The following is a 21,888-nucleotide window of genomic DNA, read 5'->3' on the forward strand; positions in this document are numbered from 1 at the left end:
CAAATTGAAATTGCAAATTCAACTATGTAGAGATTTCTAAGCTAAATGACTCAACTGGAGAGACAATGAGAATACCAGGTAATTTTTTTTGCATGGTTAGGTTGTGTTGTTCAAAAAATGATGACTATGTCACAACTTAGTCCTCCGACCAGCCGTTGAAAATTATGTTTATATTGTCTATACTAAGTATCCCAGTAAGTCTATTGCACTATGTCCTAAGGAAATAAGCAGAGATATGGAGGAAGATGTAGCTTCAAAGATATTTATCCTAAATAATAAAAGAAAATTGAACAAAATCCAAATAACCCAACATAGCAAAAATCAAAATACTGCTATTCAGTATCATGAAGTAATACCGTGATAGTGAATGTTCAAGAATATTCAATATACTAAATATAAAATGAAAGAATGAAATCTTCTCTGTGTTTTTTGTTTTCCCATTCAGGTATACCAAGCTGTCAAGTTTCATTCTTTAAGAAGTTCAACTTTTAATTTGGCAAGTCCGACATTTCCCTTTTCTGATGTTAGCATTATTAATCTTGATTTCAGGAATACAAACACTTGCATTGTCTTTTTGGGATACTTACTGGACTTTTTTTGTTTACATGCATTTAATTTTATTTCAAAACTTGGAAAGCTGACAAAGCAATCACAAGGATTTCCTGTCCCTGTTAAAGTAAAATGTACTATTAGACCTGTCTTTCCCTCTCTATTTATATACATAAATTCAAAGAGCATATCAAGGCCCATTATTTCTGAGTCTACTTCCTTCTGATTAAACAATAGAATTCAATAGCTCCCTTTTAAAGGGAGGAGATCTTGTTATCAGTTTTATTTGATCTTACCAATTTTTCCATTGTTTTAGTTGTCCAGCCAGATTGGACTGAAGATGTGAGTGCCATGCCAGTCTCTGAAAGTACTGCTTTACTTCTATCACTTCATTCCAGTTATATTTTATCTTCCTCTCTGCATTTAAATTAAAAGGAATTACCAAATATTAGTTACTGAAATATCACTAAATCATTGATAAATTTATAATCTAATGATTTTTAATTTATTAGCTTATAATTTGTATTTATTGCATAAGTGAAAATTACATACTTTCTTAGATGTTTGCATGTTAATGGTAGTAAAATGTATGACTTTAAGAAGAACAAATGATACATTATAAGTTTTCTTTCTCTGAAATGAATAGTAAACTGTAAATATGTTATTGCTAAATTTGCCGTCATCAATGTCGTATGTTCTGGCATTAAATTTTGGAATGGTAAAATCAAAAGACTAAAAGGTTATAATAGTAGCATTACCTATGAAAAGTGTACTAAGAAATAAAACAGAGCAATGAGGCAAATCAACATAATTACTTCTTTTTCATGATTTGGGCAATACTTCATAAAAGGAAGTACCATAAAGCATATGTAAAATCTCAGCTCCATAAATATCTGGACCATAAACAGTCAGCTATAATTAGGCATCTGTACCAGAGAGAAGTCAAAGAGATTCTTGCTGTGTGACGTATAATTCTGACTTTCTAGCAACTGCCTAAATAACAGTGAAACGTAGTATGTGCTATTAATGGTTGGTAGAAGAGCCTTTGGAGCCAGCCTTCTCTACTTCAAATCCCAGATCTGCCACTCACTAGCTGTTTGACCTCTCTGCCTCAGTTTCTCATCTGAAAAATGTGAATGACAATAATAGAAGTCACTTCATACAGGTTTCTCAATGTTAAATGAGTTACTATTGTGTGTGAAGCACTGACAGTTACGTGTTCTTTAAATATTTCCTGTTATTAGGATGATCCCTTTTTTTGTTACCCATTTATATTCTCATGCTTCAGAAGCATTATCTAGGGCTCATGGCATGCTGGTGAAAATTTCAGAAAACAAATGAAACAAATGGACAGGAAAATACAACAAAATAAACACCTGTAACCAGACTTGAGAAGATTTTACTGACATTTGAAAATTATTCTCACCATCTAATTCCAAAATCATCTAAGCAAAAGGGTAGATTTTATTTTGTGTTAAAAGCTTAGTTTTATGTAAATCTGATTAGAAAAAAGATGAAAAAATATAGATTGGGTTAGACTATAAAAATGCTAAAATGTTTGGTCTCCTTTTCCATCCATCATCTAAAAGTAAATGCCATGATATACCTTTATTTAATGCCCTTTAATTTTTCTCCAGTGCTTTTACATAATCTAAATTCAAAGTGACAGATTATTTTAATAAAGGCATAACTACAACAGACAAATGATCCGATTTTGTATATCTAAAGGTTCTCGGGACAAGTGTGAAATAATTTCTTATTTTATCTATTAATATGTGAAACCAACAAAGATGATGTGTTTAGTGAGCTTTATTCAAAAAGCTTTACTTCCTAAAAAAGGTATGTTATTTTCATCTGACATGATGGAAAGGGAAAAGCTGTCACATCAACTGGTTTCTTAAATTCTGTATTTTATGCATCCCCATGGAGTCTTTATTCTGGTGTCTGAAGTTTCCTGAAATGTAATATATATTGAAAAATAATTTATGAAAATTTAGTATAATCATAACAACTGAATTTTTAAAAATACATGCTATTTATTCACTTTAATTTATAAAACGAATACAAAGTCATAGTAAAATGTTTGAACACTGCAGGCACTATTTGGGAAAAAAAAAACCTAAACTAAAAATCACCTTACACAGGAAGCAATGTATTGGTAGTAGATTTATTTCTAGATTATTGATCTCTCCTCAGTCTCTCTCTATATATATTCATATATCTATTTTGTAACCTTGAGGTCCTAAGAAACATATAGTCATTTTTCCTACTTTTCTAAAACAATATAATTCCACGAACATTTTGTTGCCATTTTGTATTTTTAGAAAACTTCATTATAAGGGTTCCATGATAATTATTCATCAGGATTTTATGGAAACTTCAACCTTGTGTGCCTTTTCATATGTCTTCGACCTCTCTTTTTACTTTATTAGTTGGTGGCCAAGGCATTCCAGGTCGTGCCTCCCCTTTTTGAACTTGGATGAAATAGTACACTGTGAGGAGCAGAATCCAGCTTTCCAGGGTGGTCGCGAAATTGGTTAGGGATTAGCTATCCTGACTTGAGGTCAACTTTGGTCAATAGGAAATAAGAAACACAAGAGAGCAGGGCAAATGAGTGCCTCCCCTTTCTTCTGTAGACTACACCCAGGACTGGCTACCCTTCCAGAGAGGTCTCATATGCTAAGGGAACATGCCCCTGAGTGATTTGTCCCGTCTCTGTGGCTTATTTGAAGCAGTGGCAGATGCAGCGGTGCATCGCTTAACATTGCTTTGGATCTGAATTTCTTTCTTTTTTTTTCCTGCTCACCCCCACTGCACTGGGCTGACACCTTCCAACTGAAGCAAGGTAATACTTGTTTCAGGTTCCATTTTCTTAAGAAAATAGATTTTTCTTAATATATTTAAACATTTTCATTTCTTGGAGAAGCTATTTCCATTGTTCGGTATTATAAATAGTACAGCAATGCAATGGCCACTTGATGCGTGTCTTTGGCTGCATTTCTTTGTATTTCACAGGACTGATAAGAAATACCCCTCTTATGGCTCTTAAATATTCATTGCAAATGAATTTTTGGAAAGGTTATACTTAAGTATACCCCTACAAAAAAGTAGAAAGAATGCTCATTGCCAAAAAATGTGTTCTTAACTTTAAAATTTGCCAATCCAATGATCCTAGGTAGCATTTTAAAAAAATATGTGGGCATTATTGAAATTTAATATTTTTTCACATAATTTACTGGTCACCTATATTCCTTTATAAATTGAGAGGTCATGTTCCAATTATTTAATGAAGGTTAGCTTCCATTGCTTTGTAAGTATTCTCTAATAATGAGAACATCTATTACTCATTTTGGTAAAAAAGATTATTTTATACATTTGTATTTGCTATTTTTATTTATGGTAGTTTATTAAAATTACATTTAACAATCTTTACCATTCTGTCACCTTCCACTGTGTTCATGCACTGCATTTCCCACGTAAAAAAATATAAATATTCACATATGTTTCATGAGAAATAGCTTGACATTTATTACTTTTCTAAGTGCCCTGGCAATTTGTACTTCATAATACTTTCTTTCCCTACAACTCTAGACTGTAACAGGAACTTTTTTCTTCTTGGTCCACTTGTTCAGCAGTTTTGTGGGTTTTTTTTTTTTTGATATATTAGAAAGTTCAAATCTTATTAAATTATGTTTTCTTGTAAAGAAAATACATGTATATGTTAAAGAAAATAAAATATTACAGGAGAGACTAAAATGGAAAAAGTCTCTTCTTTTCTTTCACATATCACACACACACACACACACACACACACACAATTTAGAGTTATTCACAGTTAACGGTTTTTGAGCTTAGTTCTTACAATGACTACCATAACTTCAAAACCTGTTTGTTTTTACCAAATATGAAATGTATAGTTTCTATTGTCTCTTCTCTAGAAAAGTAGAGGATGTGTTGCTTTGACATTACTACTCCCTGTCATCATAGTAATCTTTTCAGTTCTTTTGGTGCTTTTTTAAAAATTTAAACAATGTACTTGAATTTGCATTTGTTAATATCTTACCTCTAGAAAGTAAATCAGTTACTAAAAAAGGAAATTAGAATGAATGTTTCCTTCTTTACCCCACTCTTTCCCATACTTTCCAATTATTGTTCATATATTTTTGATGCAACATTTCTAACATTTACTCATTTACTCTAATTCTTAGAGATTTTTCTCTATGTGTTGATAATAAAGTATGAAAAACAATACAAAGCACTTTCCATTCAACTATACAAATGTTTACCATTGAACTAAGTAGTACAACTGACTGGTTCTTGAATCATTATTTCCTGCTGAAAGGAAAAAAAATTACTATAAATACATAATGTTTTCTTTTAGTTCACTCTTAGTTTTAATAATTTTCTAGACCATGCTGTGATATCAGCGTTTCTTATACTGCGTGTTGACACCCTTCCTGGATACCTTTCTTGTTTTTTTGAAATATCTTCTGGGCAATTTTTTCATAGATATTAGATTTCCCTGTTCTTAGCTGTCTGAAATTGACATTCATGGCTTATTTTTGATATGAGTGGGCACAGAATTCTAGTTTCAAAATACTTATTTTTCATAGAAATTTAAAGATAATGTTTCATTTTTTTTCAACAGCTTATATTTTTGATGAGATGTTACATCTCTACAATTCTCCTTTTTTTGTAAATAAAATTCATTTCCTCTATGAAATTTGTGGGAGTTTTATTTTTAATGTTAATGATGAGTTTTTAATGTTAATGGTGTCTTATTCATCCAGTTGGGTGGTGAATGGACCCTTTAAATGTGAAAATGTATGTGTCTGTATAGTTCAGGGACCTTTTTTTTTCAGTTGATTAGTTCCTCTTTCCAGGATTACCTGAATCTATACACCATGTCTCATACTTTTCCTTGACTTTGTCTCAATTATAATGACAGAACTTCTATAACTGCAATTCCAACATATGTACATTTGTAACTTAGTCAGCCCATTGAGTTTTACATTTCCAAGAATGTAGTCTACAACTTAAATCTTTTCTGTTTTCATGGCCAGTATTCGTGGAAGTAATATTCATCTCAGTTGTCTCTCAGGATATGAATTAGGTTTTGAAGGGTCCCCACCAGTAAGATGGCAAAATTCCGGCTTCTTTTCGGGGTCCTCAGTTCCCGCCGGAGCCACCTGAAGCCCAATCACCTCTCGCCCCCCTCCCAATCTCAGCACCTAGCCAACAGCCACCAGCCCCATAGAAGTAACACCACAATCACCCTATGCCCATTCCTATATAACCCAGCACCTTTCCCTAATAAAGCGGAATTCTCCGTTGAATTGCTGCTGTGTGTCGCTCCTTTCCTTTCATTGGTGCTGAAACCCGGGAGACGGGACACCCCAACTGGGCCCCGTCTTCCCCCCGACACCAGCAGCAGCTTGCCCTCATCCTCTTTTTCCGGCGCTGGCTCATCACACTCACAACTCCTCTCTGGCCTTTAGGTAAGTTTTCCCCCCAGAGTGGGCCACTCTTCCCCGAGCTATCGCAGTGCCATTGACCGTGATCGTCCAGCAAGGCCCTGACACTCGGGGATGAGGAGGGAACTCTCCCTGCCTCAGGCCTTCATGGCTGTGGCGGACCCTCAGGCCCCTCCTCCGACAGCCATAAATCCCCGCCTCAAGCCTTTACGGCTGCAGCGGACCCTCAGGCCCCTCCTCCAACAGTCATAAATGCATTCACCATCCCTTCCATCAGTGCTGAAACTTTTTAAGCAAAATTTCCCCGGGGTGGGCCACTCTTCCCCGAGCTATCGCAGTGCCATTGACCGTGATCGTCCGGCAAGGCCCTGACGCTCGGGGATGAGGAGGGAACTCTCCCCGCCTCAGGCCTTCACGGCTGCGGCGGACCCTCAGGCCCCTCCTCCGACAGCCATAAATCCCCGCCTCAGGACTTCACGGCTGCAGCGGACCCTCAGGTCCCTCCTCTGACAGCCGTAAATCCCCACCTCAGGCCTTCACAGCTGCAGCAGACTCTCAGCCCCCCCCCCCAACAGCCATAAACGAGGTGACTCCTTTGCGGATGAGAACGCTCCCTTCCCCCCCCTCCTCCTTCTGTTCCGTCTGCCGAACTGTCTGCCGAAAACGCCTAGTGCTAGGTACCTCGTGACTCCGGCACTCTGCCTTCTTAGGGAAGTCTGGGTGACGACCCACACTTCCTAAGAAATTCCGACTCATATACGAGTTTCCGCAGACCACCAAGGATCATCGGGGACGCCCTTTGTCTCCTTGCGGTCTGCTTCCAGTCCAAGGATCTCCGTTTGTCTTCCCCTGTTTGTCTCCTTCTCTGTCCTTTAGCCATGGGAGCCTCCTCATCCCTCCCTGAAAGTTCACCTCTTGAATGCCTGCTCAAGCATCTTGCTACCCTCTCCCTGACGCCTGATATAAAACCAAAACTTCTCCGTAAATATTGCTCCCAAGATTGGCCGACATACCCCCTAGACAATAACAACCAATGGCCTGCAGGGGGAACTCTTGATCCTAACATCACTCGCAATCTCTTTAACTACTGCCAGTGCCTGAAAAAATGGAAGGAGATTCCCTATATCAAAGCTTTTTGCCTCCTAGCACAAAATCCCAGCCTCTGCACCACCTGCTCCCCACCCCAAGTTCTCCTAGCCTGCAAGCCGTCTCCCTCCCCTCCACACACTCCCAGTCCCTCTTCAATTACCTTTGACCCGGCCGACGATGAGCCTCCGCCATACAGACTTCCCCCTTCGGCCCCTCCCCCTCCTACAACCCCTCCATCCTCCGCCGCCGCTGCTGCCTCTTTCCCCACAGCAGAAGCCTCCCGTCCTCTCCCTTCCCCTTCTTCTCCTACAACAGCCCCTCCCCCTTCCTCTACCGCCGCCACCGCTGCCTCTTTCCCCGCGGCAGAAGCCTCCCATCCTCTCCCTTCCCCCTCCTCCCTCATCTCCTCCTCCCCCTCACCCCACCCTCCTCCATCCCCCTCACCTTCCCCCCTCCCGCAGATCGAGCCTGAGCCTTTCAGCCCCCCTCTAACTAAGTACCAAGAGCCTCGTCCGTCTTTGCCCCCTCAGATTCGGTCCCGAAGGCCTCCCAAAATTATCGGGGCTTTGACCCCATCACCTGTTTCCCCCGCACAGATTGAGCCAGAACCCTTCAGTCCCCCTCAGACTCAGTCCCGAGGGCCTCCCAAAATTATCGCCCCCCTCCGGGAAGTAGCAGGATCCAAAGGCACCGTGTGCGTTCACGTCCCTTTCTCCTTAGGAGATTTAGCCCAACTAGAGAAACACCTAGGTTCCTTTTCCACTGATCCCACGACATACATCAGCGAGTTTCAGTGGACCCTCTAGTCTTACAGCCTCACACATCATGACATTTTCATGCTCCTGGCCAATACTCTCCACCCTGAAGACCATAGACGAGTTTGGGACTTCACCCAAACACACGCTACCGAAACCCACAGGACTGACCCCACCTATCCCCCTAGCCCCACTGCTGTCCCCGAACAAGACCCACACTGGGATTATAACACCGCCGTGGGTCTCCACTCTCGAGATATTTTTGCCTCCTGCTTAATAGCAGGTCTAAAAAAGGCAGCTCGTAAAGTAGTCAATTTTCAAAAGCTCCAAGACATAATTCAAAAGGGAGATGAAACCCCCTCCAAGTTCTTAGACAGACTCACTCAAGCCCTATTACAGTATACCAGCCTGGACCCAGAAACACCTGAAGGAAGACAAGTCCTTATGACATACTTCCTAGCTCAAAGCTACCCCAACATTAAAGCTAAACTCAAAAAGTTAGAACAGGGCCCCGCTACCCCACAGACTGAGATCCTAACAGTGGCCTTTAAAGTCGTCTTCCATAACCGGGAGGAGGAGAAAGAACGCCATAAACAAAAAGCTGATCAGGCCAATTTCCAGATGTTGGCCCAGCTGATAAAACCACAACCTGGGCACCCCTCTACAGACAAGCCCCCCCCAGGAGCTTGTTTCAAGTGCGGAAAAGAGGGACATTGTTCAAGGGCGTGCCGCTCCCCCAGATCTCCTACCACCCCATGCCCCAGATGCCACAAAAAGGGCCACTGGGGGTCTGATTGCCCAACCACCCGAAGGGGAGTCTGGATGAACAACCCCCATCCTAAGCCCGCCGTAGTTGGGCTGGCAGAAGAAGATTGACGGGGCCCGGGGGCTTCTCGCCCGAACATTTCCATCACCAAACAGGAGCCCAGGGTTACTTTAACAGTAGACGGTCGCCCCATCTCCTTCCTCCTAGATACAGGAGCTACCTTCTCAGTCTTGCGAGAATACCGGGGCCCTACCACGCCAGCCATTACTCCTATAGTCGGGGTAGGAGGTAAACAGATTTTCCCATTAAAACCCCCCCTTTTATGCACAATCCTAGACAGTCCCATACCTTTCTCCCACTCCTTCCTAGTTATGCCCCAGTGTTCCATCCCTTTACTAGGACGAGACATCCTTTCCCTCCTCCACGTTTCCATAACTATATCCACTCCCACAGCCCCCAGTACTCCCTTTCTGATGGGCCTCATAGCCGACAACCCCCCTCTACCCAATGAAAGCTCCGGTTCCGCCCTCATACACCCTGTAAATCCCAAAGTTTGGGACATTACAAGACCCTCCATGGCCCTATGTCCCCCTGCCTCTATCAAATTACGTGATCCCTCTCAGTATATCTGTCAGGCCCAATACCCCCTAACCACTTCAGCCCTCATAGGCCTCCAACCCATCATTCAAGATCTCTTAAACAAAAACTACCTCAGACCCACTCACTCCCCATTTAATACCCCCATATTAGCTGTTAAAAAAACCAATGGATCTTTCCGCCTTGTCCAAGACCTTTGCCTCATCAACATGGCCATTGTCCCTATCCATCCCTTAGTTCCAAATCCATACACCCTTTTATCGCAGATCCCTGCCTCTGCATCCCACTTCTCAGTCCTAGATCTCAAGGACGCATTTTTTTCTATCCCTCTAGACCCCTCCTCCCAAGATTTTTTTGCCTTCACCTAGACGGACCCATACACCAGACATTCTGTACAACTTACTTGGACAGTTTTGCCACAAGGCTTCCGAGATAGTCCCCATATTTTTGGACAAGTCCTAGCTCAAGAACTCAAACAGTTTCATCATGATCACCCCGAGTCCACTTTATTACAATATGTAGATGATCTTCTACTCTGCAGTCCCTCGTGGGAACAGTCTCAACTTGACACTGCGTCTCTACTTAACCTTCTAGCTTCCAGAGGTTACCGGGTATCCCCCGTCAAAGCTCAAATCTCTTCCCCTTCTGTCACTTACCTTGGATTCCTTCTGTCTCAACAAAGAAAGTCCATTACCTTAGACAGAAAACGACTCCTCTCTGACCTGCCCGTTCCCAAAACCAAGACAGAAATCCTTTCCTTTCTAGGCCTGGCTGGGTATTTTAGAGCGTGGATCCCTAACTTCTCCCTGTTGGCAAGACCCCTATACGACCTCAGCAAGGGCCCCCCTAAAAAACCATTATCCTCCTCACCCCGACACTCCTTCATTAAGCTCCGTCAAGCCCTTGTAGAAGCCCCAGCTCTCCATCTTCCTGATTTGTCGAAGCCCTTCTCATTATACATTCATGAGAGGTCCAGTCAAGCTCTAGGAGTCCTAGGCCAATATTATGGCCCATCCTTTGCCCCAGTAGCTTATCTCTCCCCATCCTTTGCCCCAGTAGCTTATCTCTCCAAGCAATTAGACCCCACAGTTTGGAGATGGGCCCCCTGCCTACGAGCATTAGCCGCTAGACAGCTCTTGCATAAGGCAGCTCATACATAGATTGACATTCAGGGCACCCCTTACCATTCTGTCCCCACATCACCTAAAAGATCTCTTAACCTACAAAAGTTTACAGACTCTCCCTCCCTCCAGACTCCTCACCTGACTGTCCTCTTTCCTCCAAAATCCCATTCACCCCCTTTGCCATCCATACCCGAATCATGACTTTTTCCTCCTTTACTGCTCTCTCGCTTTTTTTCCTCATTCCTATTGTCTTCCCCGCCACCCCAGCCTCCTTTGTATGGCGATTCAAAGTCAGAGAGACTTACACACAGCATCAAACAAAAGTTACTGCCCTCATTGCCACACCAGACTGCCCTCTGAAAGGCTGCTCTGAGCCTTTGTATGTCCACTTTCCTCCCTCCACCGAAGTATTCATTTACAGCTACCTTTATTCTCCCTACCTCTGCTTCCTCTATGACCAAAGACAAGCCTATTGAAGGCGATGGCAAGACACCTACGGGGGATGTCCCTACTGGTCTTGTGCCATTCACTATATGGGTGACTTCCAGTACCCACAGTATTACTCCTCCAACCGTTTCATGAAATATCCCAACGGCTCATTCTCCTTATCAATCCCAGATCCCTGGGACTCTCGATGGGCTGCTGGAGTAACAGCCTCAGTTTACTACAGGGGGTCCTTGACCCCCCACGGTACCCTTCATATCTCTCGAGAGTATGTTCCCTCTCGCTCCCAGATCTCTCAAGTTGCATCAGATATCAGACATTCCGAGAAAGTCATTATCCAAACTCTTGATGGCACCTCTTCATCTTCTTATTCCTCCTACTCTTCATTACAGCTCATTCAGGACACCACCATCTTTCTCAACCACACTCTCAACACCGCCAATTGTTTCTTGTGTGCATCACTACAGCGCCCACTGCTGGCCGCCGTGCCCCTCAATATTTCCAACTACTCTTTCCATGCAGAAGGACAACCCCTCCGCCCCCTGGCAGACATGCCCCTATGGGAACCAGAATACGTAGATAATCTCACCATCCACCACTGTGTAGGCCCAACTCCACCCCCCCTCCAGTGCACTTCACTGCCTCTCTATCTACACCCCTACCTCCGGCTCTAAGACTTTTACACAACCGGGACACTTCTTTTGGTGTAATGGCAGTCTTTTCAACTCACTGCCTCTCAACTCCGATACACCCTGCATTCTCGTCACCCTAATCCCACAGCTTACACTTTACAGCATGGCAGAATTCCTTGAGCTCCAACCTCCCTTGCCCTCGCGCACAAAAAGGGCTGCTTTCCTTCCCATCATGGTTGGTATCTCTTTGATCACCTCAGCCATTGGGGCAGGGTTTTCAGGAGGAGCCTTGCGTCACTCTCTATGGGCAGTTAGAGATCTCGACGCCAAACTTGAGGGAGCCCTGACATCCACTGCCAATTCCCTAGCCTCTCTCCAAAGACAGGTCACTTCGCTATCTAAGGTCACCCTTCAAAACCGGCGGGCCCTAGATCTGCTTACAGCCAAGAAGGGCAGCACCTGCATCTTCCTCCGGGAATAGTGCTGCTATTACATCAACGAATCCGGCATTGTAGAAACTGACATCACCAAACTCACCGACCTTACCTCCAGTCTCCACTCTGCTTCCAATTCCAACCCATTCTCTTCAATACTAACAAACCCCCTCCTCACCTGGCTCTGGCCCATTGCAGGCCCCATAATAGTCATTCTTCTCGTCTGTCTCTTCTTACCCTGTATAATAAAGTTCATCAAATCCCAAGTCAGAAAAATCTCTAATCAAGCTTTCAACCAGCTTTTACTCAGGAACTACCAGCTTCTGGCCACAGAAGATCCCTCACCCTCATGTGACCTCCTCACCACATGCTGAGATGGACCTCTCCACTGGAAACTGTTCCTAGAAACAATGGCCGCAGACGCCTGGCTCCTGACACCCATATCCTCTTGGCACCATTGGAATCAACAGGTCCTCGACCTATGATTACAGAGAACCTTCATTGATTTTCAACCTGAAGAGGTCCACATCTACTCATCCTTACTGTGAGGAGTCCTATCAACCCTTTCCTCCCAATCCTCAAACCCTCACTCCCTTCTATGCCCCTGTTCAGCAAGAAGCAGTCAGAGAGAAAGCAATGTCCACAAACCCATAGAGGAGAAAGGGGGGAATGAAGGGTCCCCACCAGTAAGATGGCAAACTTCCAGCTTTTCGGGGTCCTCGGTTCCCGCCAGCGCCACCTGAAGCCCAATCACCTCTCGCCCCCCTCCCAATCCCAGCACCTAGCCAACAGCCAACAGCCCCGTAGAAGTGACACCTCAATCAATTCATGCCCCTTCCTATATAACCCAGCACCTTTCCCTAATAAAGCAGAACTCTCCGGTGAATTGCTGCTATGTGTCGCTCCTTTCCTTTCAGGTTTAATTTATTTTCTCTTCTTTGAATTATTTTCCTTGATTTTTTTGTCCATTAAATCTGTTATTCTGTTTCTTCTGTTTATCCGTATCCTTCACATTCTGTGTTTTGCTCAAATGTATTGTCATATGTGTTGCCTATTAATATTTATAAATGAAGTATAGCATTAATTGGCACTGGTACATGGCATGCTGGGCTCCACAATGGTGGTGGTTGTACTTCTCCAATAGGACTTCCCCATAATAACACTGACCGCGATTCTCTGTGAGTAAGCAAGTTCTATTCTGTGACAGTTTTTGACCTTTGTATGGATGGTAAGCAGGCAAGCAGCCATCCCTGAAGACTCCATAATTGTTAAACCAAACAGTTTTACTCTGGGAATGAATATCTCTAATAGAGTTCTCTCTTTTTGTCCAATATTTTCCTTTCATAATACCTTGAAGATTGTCTCAACTTCAGCTTAGCTTCCTTCAAGTCACAATATACTTATTAGTAACTTTGTCCCAGAACAGACTATTTCACCCAAAAAAATTCTTGGACTTCATTCTGAGGACAAAATTCACTTAGAGCCAGTCATTCCTTTTATGAGTAGACAGAGGAATACAAAAATACCAGGTGTTCTCAATAAAGTTATTGAAAATAATTATCTTGATGCTTGACCCACAACTCAATCTGGCTTTGATATTTTTGGCATCTCAGCTTAGCCTTCCCAGGGATTCCTTGGGAAGATCTACTTACATCTGGGGTTAGCATCACTTTTAGCACTTCTGAATTTGGCAGCAATCTGAACCCATTGGCTTCTATCTAATAGCCCCCAATATAAAAACAGAAAATTTTCTTGATTGACAATTATGCTTTATGTATAATATATACATATATAATTATATAGAAATAAACATGTACATGTATACACACACACATATATGCAACACACACACACACATAGAGAGAGAGACAATTTACTTTGAGGAATTGGCTTTGGTGATTATGGAGGGTGAAAACTCCATCAATCACCATCTGAAAGCTGGAGACCCATGGAAACTGGTGGTGTAATTTAGTCTGAGTCTTGAGTCCTGAGAACCAGGGAAGCAGATGTTATAAATCCCAGTCTAAGGTCCAAAGAAGATGAGACAGGATGTCCCAGTTCAAACAGCAAGACAAAGTGTGGTATGGGTGGGTAAAAAGGCCACATTCTTCCTTCCTCAACCTTTTATTCTAGTCAGGCCCTCAGCACATTCAATGATGCCCACTCACACTAGACAGGGCAACTACTTTACTGAGTCTACTGATTCAAATGTTAACGTCATCTGGAAACATTCTCACAAACACACCCAGAAATTATATTTCTTCTGGGCACCCCATGGCAAGTCAAGTTGACACTTAAAATTAACCATTACAAACCTGATATGAGTCTCGATTTACTCAAATCTTTGTTCTCAGCATAAACTTGTATAGAATTTTTATGAACTTAACATTCAGTTTTTAGAGTTGCACATATTACTCTTTGTTATTGTTATGGGGTATATTTTTCATTATATTTCTATGTTAGGGTTGATGACACATACAATTTTTCATAGTACTTATTTTTTGCTCTCAATATTAAAATGCATTTTAAGTTGTGATAATTTTTTCAGATAATTTTTCTGGGTTTTTATGTAGAAAATATTGTTTGCAAATAATGGTAATTTTATTTACTCCTTTCTAACAGCTATATATTGCTTTCCCATGTTATTCCATAGGCCAGGACTAGCACAGCAATGCCAAGAAATATGGTAGCAAAATCCCCCTTGTCTAATTTCAGAATTAGATGCAAATTCACTTTTTTATAATATAGATAATACAAAGGTATTTGTTACTGTGTAAGTAAGAAACCTATTTTCCATTCATTCATTTTTTTAAGTAGAGTTAATATTTCCTTTCATCAAATGCCTTTATGTATATTGTTTCATTTTTAGTTTTCCCCCACTAATAAAAACTCCTGTAAGTATTGAAAGTTTGTCATCTCTAGTCTGATTATTTTCCAACTTTCTACATATTTGAGAATGTAATGTTAAGCTTGAAAAGAAAAATATTAGATCTACTATTTAGAATATATTGATCTGTTTATTGGCCACTATACTCTAAGGCCCATTTCCTACTTTCCTCCTGCCATACTCTTTCCTCAGGGGGCTTAGCCCCACAACTATACAGCCCATGCTCCCCTACTAATGAGGGTCTGACTGAGCTCTGTCAATGGGAGCCCCTAGCAGGACATTTAAGGGTGAGTTCAGAGAGAAGACCAGATTCTAGGGTAATTTCTCCCACCTCTCTGCTTCATATTGACTTCTTGGTGTGGCTGCCATCTCTCTGGTTAACTTTCAGCAGCACTCCTTCTTCCTAAATCTCAGTTCCTATCAGAAGGCCTTATTCCTGTTCCTTTGTACCACTGCTTCCTGCCCTTGCCCTTCTTGCACTTGGTTTAGCAGTGGCTTCCTCTTATGCTAATAGCTGATTGCCTTCTGGTCCCCTGTTCGCCCGTTCAGTTCTCCTGAAACTTTTTGAACATAATATTCCCAATATTAAATTCCCTCTATTAAACTTCACAGCTTAAATTCTCCCTTTCTTTCTGGTCCCCCAGACAAATATTTTTTAATTAAAATTGTTATTTTATAATCAGATGCACAGATGATAGGGCAGAAATCACCCAAAAGTCATAATTGCAAGAAAAAACTAACATCCAACTTGAAAATCAAGACACAAACATTTCCTTCCATTCCTCTTAAGTCTTATAATTCCATCATCTAACTAAAACAGCACTTTAATATCTAGTAAATGAAATAACACTATAAAAAGGGAGATTTACCAGTTCATATATATTGATTTGTGTACCTTAATTCTCAGCCTAGGTGTATAAAGTAGATTGCCTCATATATTCCAGAAAAATAATTCAGCTTAATTCTATTTACATTTGATAAATAACATATAATCGGTGGTACCAGAACATTTTGTGAGGCCATGAGTTTTAGAAAAGCTTTCTTACTTTAAAAGAATATTTTCACCAAAAGTCCTCAGGATATATAAGTAAACAAAAGAAATATAGGATGAAAAAGGAATAACTCTCAATGATATTATTTCTGCACTTTTAAATATGTGAACCTTTATTTTTTAACATACTTTTCTTAGATTAGTCATGTTAATTTTTTAAGAGGCCCATTTTCATATTTTATTGGCAAGGCAAACTGAAGTTAACAAATGCAAGTACAGTTTAAAATTATATTCATTTGCTAATTCTTTTTTAGAAGAAGAATGGAAAGAAATTAATATGTAAGAATACATGGCTAGTTGGAGTATCAGCATTGATCTAAGCAAATTCATTTTATTACTTTTATTTTGTTTCAGGGCAAGATTACAAATAATTTGGTTTCATATCCCTTTATTTATGAAAGTACATTTGTTTTGAACCTGTACTCTCCTTAAAATATTGGCTTCTTGTATCATGCTAAGCAAAATAAATCAGTAGAGAAAGACATATCATGTGAGTTAACTTATATGTGGGAGCTAAAAAAACAAAAACAAACAAGCAAACAAATAAACAGACCTATCAATACTGACAACAGCCTGTGGTTACCATAGGGCGGTGAGTGGGGGGATGGGTGAAGTGGGTGAAGGGGATAAGGAGTATAGCTCCAGGGGAAACGGTGTTCCCGGACCAGGGTGAATCCCCTAGGAAACCAGTGAAACTGAAATACGTCAAGAGTTAAGGGTAGATTGGGAGAAGCTGTAATGATCACGGCTTGCTTGAATTTGCTAGGTGGCCTGGCCCTATCTGTCTTCTCCCACCACCACTCCCACTCTCCCGCCACAGTATGCTCTCTACTTCCTGCCTGACCCTACTGGGAGGAACTCCATTAGCCAGTCCTTGGTGACTGGCAGACAACAGACCAATTACATATACCAGGAAGAGAGGGAGGAGAGAAAAGATGCTCCCTCTCCACCCTTTGCCCCAGAATGACAGAAGGCTCTGCAGTGGTAAACACCTACTGATATGTAAATGAACTAAGGCTAGGTGGCAGATTCTAGAAATTCCACAATTTACCCCACAAAGAGGTACAAACAAACTTCAAATTATACAATAGATTAGTCATGGGAATGGAAGTGCAATGTGGCAAGTATAACCAATAGTACTGTAATATCTTGGTGTGGTGGCAGGGGCAGCTGCATCTGCTGTTGCAAGCATTTAGTAATGTAAATAGTTGTCAAGTCACTATGCTATGTATCTGAAACCAATATAATATAGAATATCAACTATATTCATATAAAAAAAGGTTGGTCCCTTACCTTTATTTAAGTAATCAAAACCTTTTGCTAATATATTCAACTTGTCTAGGACTAAATCTCATTAAAATTAATTGAACTTATTCTAACAACATACTTTATAAACCTCTGAGCTGAAGTAATGCCATGAGTTAGTTTATTTCAGAAAACTTATTTTTATTCGAAGGTTCACTTTTGAAAGATTTTGAATTCATGATATTGTGTATTATAACAAATTTAATATCAGGAATTATAACTGTCAATATATTTTTAAATGGGATCAACATATAAATTTCATAATTCTTAAAAGGAAATAAAACCTGAAATATTTCTAAAGTGTATTTGAAAGTTACTTTCAGGATTCTAAGATTGTCACACAAAAGAAACAACTGCTGTTATCTCCTTAATCCATTATTCTTTCTTTGATGATTTTTCAAAAAGATATACATGATTACTTTCACCTCTTTTTCCACATTTGTGCATGCCACTTATGCCCGTTATTCGAATCATTTGGTAATTCTATTAAAAAATGAGGCATGCAGTGGTGGAGAAAACCAGAAATAATGCCATTCTTCCTTGGGAAACAGAAGAGAGAGGAAAGGAGGATTTGGACATGAAATTGGCTTTTAGGCACCTCCTTAGCTGGGATGAGGTGAAAGAAACACTAATTTCTCAAAGCTATACTGTTGTTAATCATTTTAACCTCAGGACTCTGAGAACTTAATGTCATTGTCTCTACTGGGTAACTCACCACCCTGTTACACAAGTCTCTTTTTCAGATAACTGTTACCAAGGGACTCAGTGTCTTTGAGAATAGGGACAGCATGTTCTATACCCACATTACATATGATGGTGCCTGCCACATGATATTTAATAAAATTGTTAAATAAAATGATTAAATACTCAGCTAAGAAGTGCAGCATGGTACAATATTTCTGGTGTGTTAGTACTTTTCTTTTCTGAGTTGGTTCTAGAATGCTTTCTAGTACAGTTTTCTAAAGGCAGACATGGATAACCATCCACCTTGCCAAGCACCCAAGTGTGTTTAAGCTTTTTGCTTTGTCTTTTTATTAAGTTACATATTTCAATATTTACACTTAAAAGGATTAACCTTACAATAATAAATCTTCTTACAGCCAAAGAGAGAGGAAAGAGAATTAAATGACTATCAGAAACTTACAAAGAACTTCCTTACGTACGATTGAATATATAATCATTGGAAAATGTGCACCAATTTCTGTATTTTCTATTGAGACCTTCATACATAGTCTTTGTCCTAGAAAATTCATATGCAAAGGAAGCCTAACTAAAGAATGAACAAGTCCTTTTTGTCAGCACTCGTGTGTCAATATTGTAAGATGATGACTAAGAAGGCACCATAAAGTTTATTTAAATGGTAGACTGCATAATCCAGAATCTACACCCAAGAAAAATGTAACTAAAATATCTAGAGAAGAGACAGAAAAATGTAATTGGAATGATAACAAGATGATAAAGAAATAGCCAATATCCTGGAGAATAGAGAAATCCAAAGACATGAAAGCAGTACTTGCAATACTATATACTATCCTTCGTAGGTGGCTGAAAGGTCAACAATGCCTACAATTAGCTCAAAGGCTAAGTGACCAAAAGACGAATTCCACATCCTGCCAAGGCAGCGAACAGTTTTGTACCCTACTCCTCATTTAAGATAGTTCCTGGGAGCCTGTGAAGTAGAAGTAAGAACTAGAAAGAAACCAGTCTTTACATGGACTGAAGCCCAGCCTCCCTAGAGGCTTTTACCATAAATGCATAAAATCATGAAATTCATGTCCAGAACACAATAAAGTATCTAAATAATATGTAAACAAATCATCAGTACACAATAAAAAATAATCCAGCACATGAGAAGACAAAACAATTGACAGTCCCACAAGTAGTAAAGATACAACTGACAGAGACGATAATCAGCTAGACCAACCATGATCATGGAGGTTAAGTATGGAACTTCAAATACTGAGTTTAGAAAGAGCAAAGTGTAAAAATTAATATGATTTCAAAAAGAACCAATCAGAAATTCTAGAACTGAAAGATATGATGACCAAAATCAAGAACTTAAAGGGTAGATTTTATAGCATTTTTAATACAGTGGGAAAAAAATGTGATTTGTAAGATAGGTCAGGAGAAACTACCCAGGATGAATCATGAAGAGAAAATAGTAAAGTGAATATAGAGGAAAGGCTAAGACATAGAGAATACAATGCAATACATTTAATTGGTGCTTAGAAGAAGAGAAAGAGAAGATGGAATTTAAAAAGTGGCTATAAATTTTTCAAAACTAAAGAACACATCAACCCACATAGTCAAGAATCCAAATGAATGCTATGAAAAATAAACAAAAGAAATTCAGGCATATGTACAATATATCTGTGGAAAATCAAGGCAAAAAATAAACATCTTTTAAAGAAACTAATGCGAGGGCCACACTTAAAGGATCAACAGTTAAAAGGGCAGCTGCTTCATAACACTGACAATGAAAGCTGGTAGCTGATGGAAGTACAGCTTCAAAGTGTTAAAATAACTACCAACATAGAATTACAGATAATAAACACAGACTGACAAACAAAAATTGTGATAATCCATTGCCAGCTATCTCATAATATGAAAATACTAAAAGTGCTTATATGGGTAAAAAAAAAATTTCCTAAGTGGCAGGTCTGAGATGCAGGAAGGAGGTAAACCTATAAATATGGTTATATCTAAATCAACATAGAGTGCTTGAAATAAAAATAATAGTAGCTGCCAGTGTTTAAAACATAAAGAATTAAAACCCACAAAAATAATATTATATACATAAACCAAAGATGGAGGTAATTGTAGTTAAAGTAGATTACATTTCCCACATTTTCTGAGAGAATGGTTAAAAACAAATACTAGACTTTGGCAATTCAGTGGTGCATGTTGTAACTTCTAGGGAAAAACTACTTGAAGAAATAAAAATTATTAAGCTATAAATGTCATAAAAAGGGAAAAACACTTAATTCAAAAGAATGAGAGGACAGCGAGAGATTCATAACACAACTGGGACAATAAGAATGCCAATAATGACTTAGTATTTATAAACCTGATATAGTAGGTTATTAAGGAAATGTAATGAATGCACCAATTAAAAGAAAACAGACTCAGATTTGATTTAAGAAAACAACTATAAACTATTTTACAAGAGTTATCTGAAATAAGGATGAGGTAATGCAGAAAAAATGGAAAAAAATTATGCCACATAAATACAAATGAAAATAAGTCAAGCATAGCTACATTAATATTAGATAGAATACATTTTAGAGCAAAAAAGCAACAATAGATATAAAGATTACTTCTGAGCGATCAAAAGTTTAATTCACTGGGAAGAGGCAACAATTCTAAATCATTATACCTCAAATAATATGAACTCTACATACATATGCAAAAACTTACAAAATTACAAGGCATAGAAAAATATACAGAAATAGAGATTTCAGGATATTTCTCCAAACTGATAGATCAAGCAGGTAAAACAGTTATAAAACATAGAACATTTTAGTAGTTTTAAATTTGATGTACAGGATAACATTTTACCCAATAAATTGACTACACACATTCTTTTCAGGCACACAAGGAACATTTCACATTACTGAACATATGCTAGGCCACAAAATAACTTCAAAGAAATTTCAAAGAATTGAAAAAATGTAAATTATAGTCTCTAATCACAATGCAATTAAATAAAATATGAATAATAAACATCTCTAACTTTTGAAATTGATATACTTTTCAATAAACTTGAGAAAAGGAAAAATCAAAACAGAAATTAGAATATATTTTGAAGTGAATAAAAATAAAAATACAGCATAACATTTAGAAACTATTGTTCAACATATGTTTACAGGGAAGGTTTAAAAGTTTAAAGGTTTAAAACCTATAATTAGAGAAGAGGAGAGGGTAAAAATTGAACTAACAAAAAAACAGCATCCATTTCAAGAAAATAGGAAAACAAAAGAAAAATAAACTCAAAGAATATGAAAAAAAAAATGTAATAAGAGGGGCAGAGCCAAGATGGTGACTCGAGTAGAGCAGTGGAAATCTTCTCCCAAAACCATATACATTTTTGAAAATACAACAAATACACCTCTTCCTAAAAGAGAGACCAGAAGACACAAGACAACAGCCAAACTACATCTACACCTGCAAGAACCCAGCGCCTCGGGAAGGGGGTAAGATACAAGCCAAAGCCTGGTAGGGCCAGACTGCCCCTCACCCCAACTCCCAGCGGGAGGAGAGGAGTCAGAGTGGGGAGGGAGAGGGGGCCCAGGACTGCTAATCACCCAGCCCTAGCCATCCGCACCCAGAGTGCAGACTCACAGTGTGTGCGTGGGGTGCTAGAAACTAGGGAAACAGGACAGTAAGACCTGTGAGCTGGTCCCCGCAGCCAGCAACCCTGGGACGAAGAAAAGCAAGTGCTTTTTGAAAGTCTTAAAGGGACAGTGACATCACAACTGGACGGAAGTGTCCCGGGACACTTACCCAACAGCTGGGAATCCCGGGGAATTCCGGGTACCTTAAACCCCTGGGAGGCAGCGCAGCTCTGAGGCCACTCACAGAGATAAACAGCCTCCCACCCGTTTCCCCTCCGATGCGGCTCTGCCATATCAGGGCAGCAGCCTGAGGCAAGCCACGCCCACAGCAACAGCGGAGATAAACTCTATAGCAGCCGGGCAAGAATCAGAATTCCCGTCTGAGTGCAGCTGCCCAGCACAAGACGCTAGAGGTCGCTGTTCTCCCAGGAGAGGAAGGCCACATAC

At 40.0% G+C, this 21,888-nt stretch overlaps 1 long non-coding RNA gene across 1 annotated transcript in view; it reads right to left on the minus strand.

Annotated features, from left to right (window-relative positions):
• Positions 1-845: 845 nt before the first annotated feature.
• The window catches only part of LOC140847328 (uncharacterized), a 219,620-nt gene continuing 198,577 nt past the window's right edge, over positions 846-21,888 (minus strand). Inside the window, exon 6 of the long non-coding RNA XR_012127305.1 lies at positions 846-966. This is a non-coding gene — a long non-coding RNA (uncharacterized lncRNA). The remainder of the gene's footprint in view (positions 967-21,888) is intronic.

Source organism: Manis javanica, chromosome X, assembly GCF_040802235.1.
Source record: "Manis javanica isolate MJ-LG chromosome X, MJ_LKY, whole genome shotgun sequence".
Classification (NCBI taxonomy): Eukaryota; Metazoa; Chordata; class Mammalia; order Pholidota; family Manidae; genus Manis; species Manis javanica.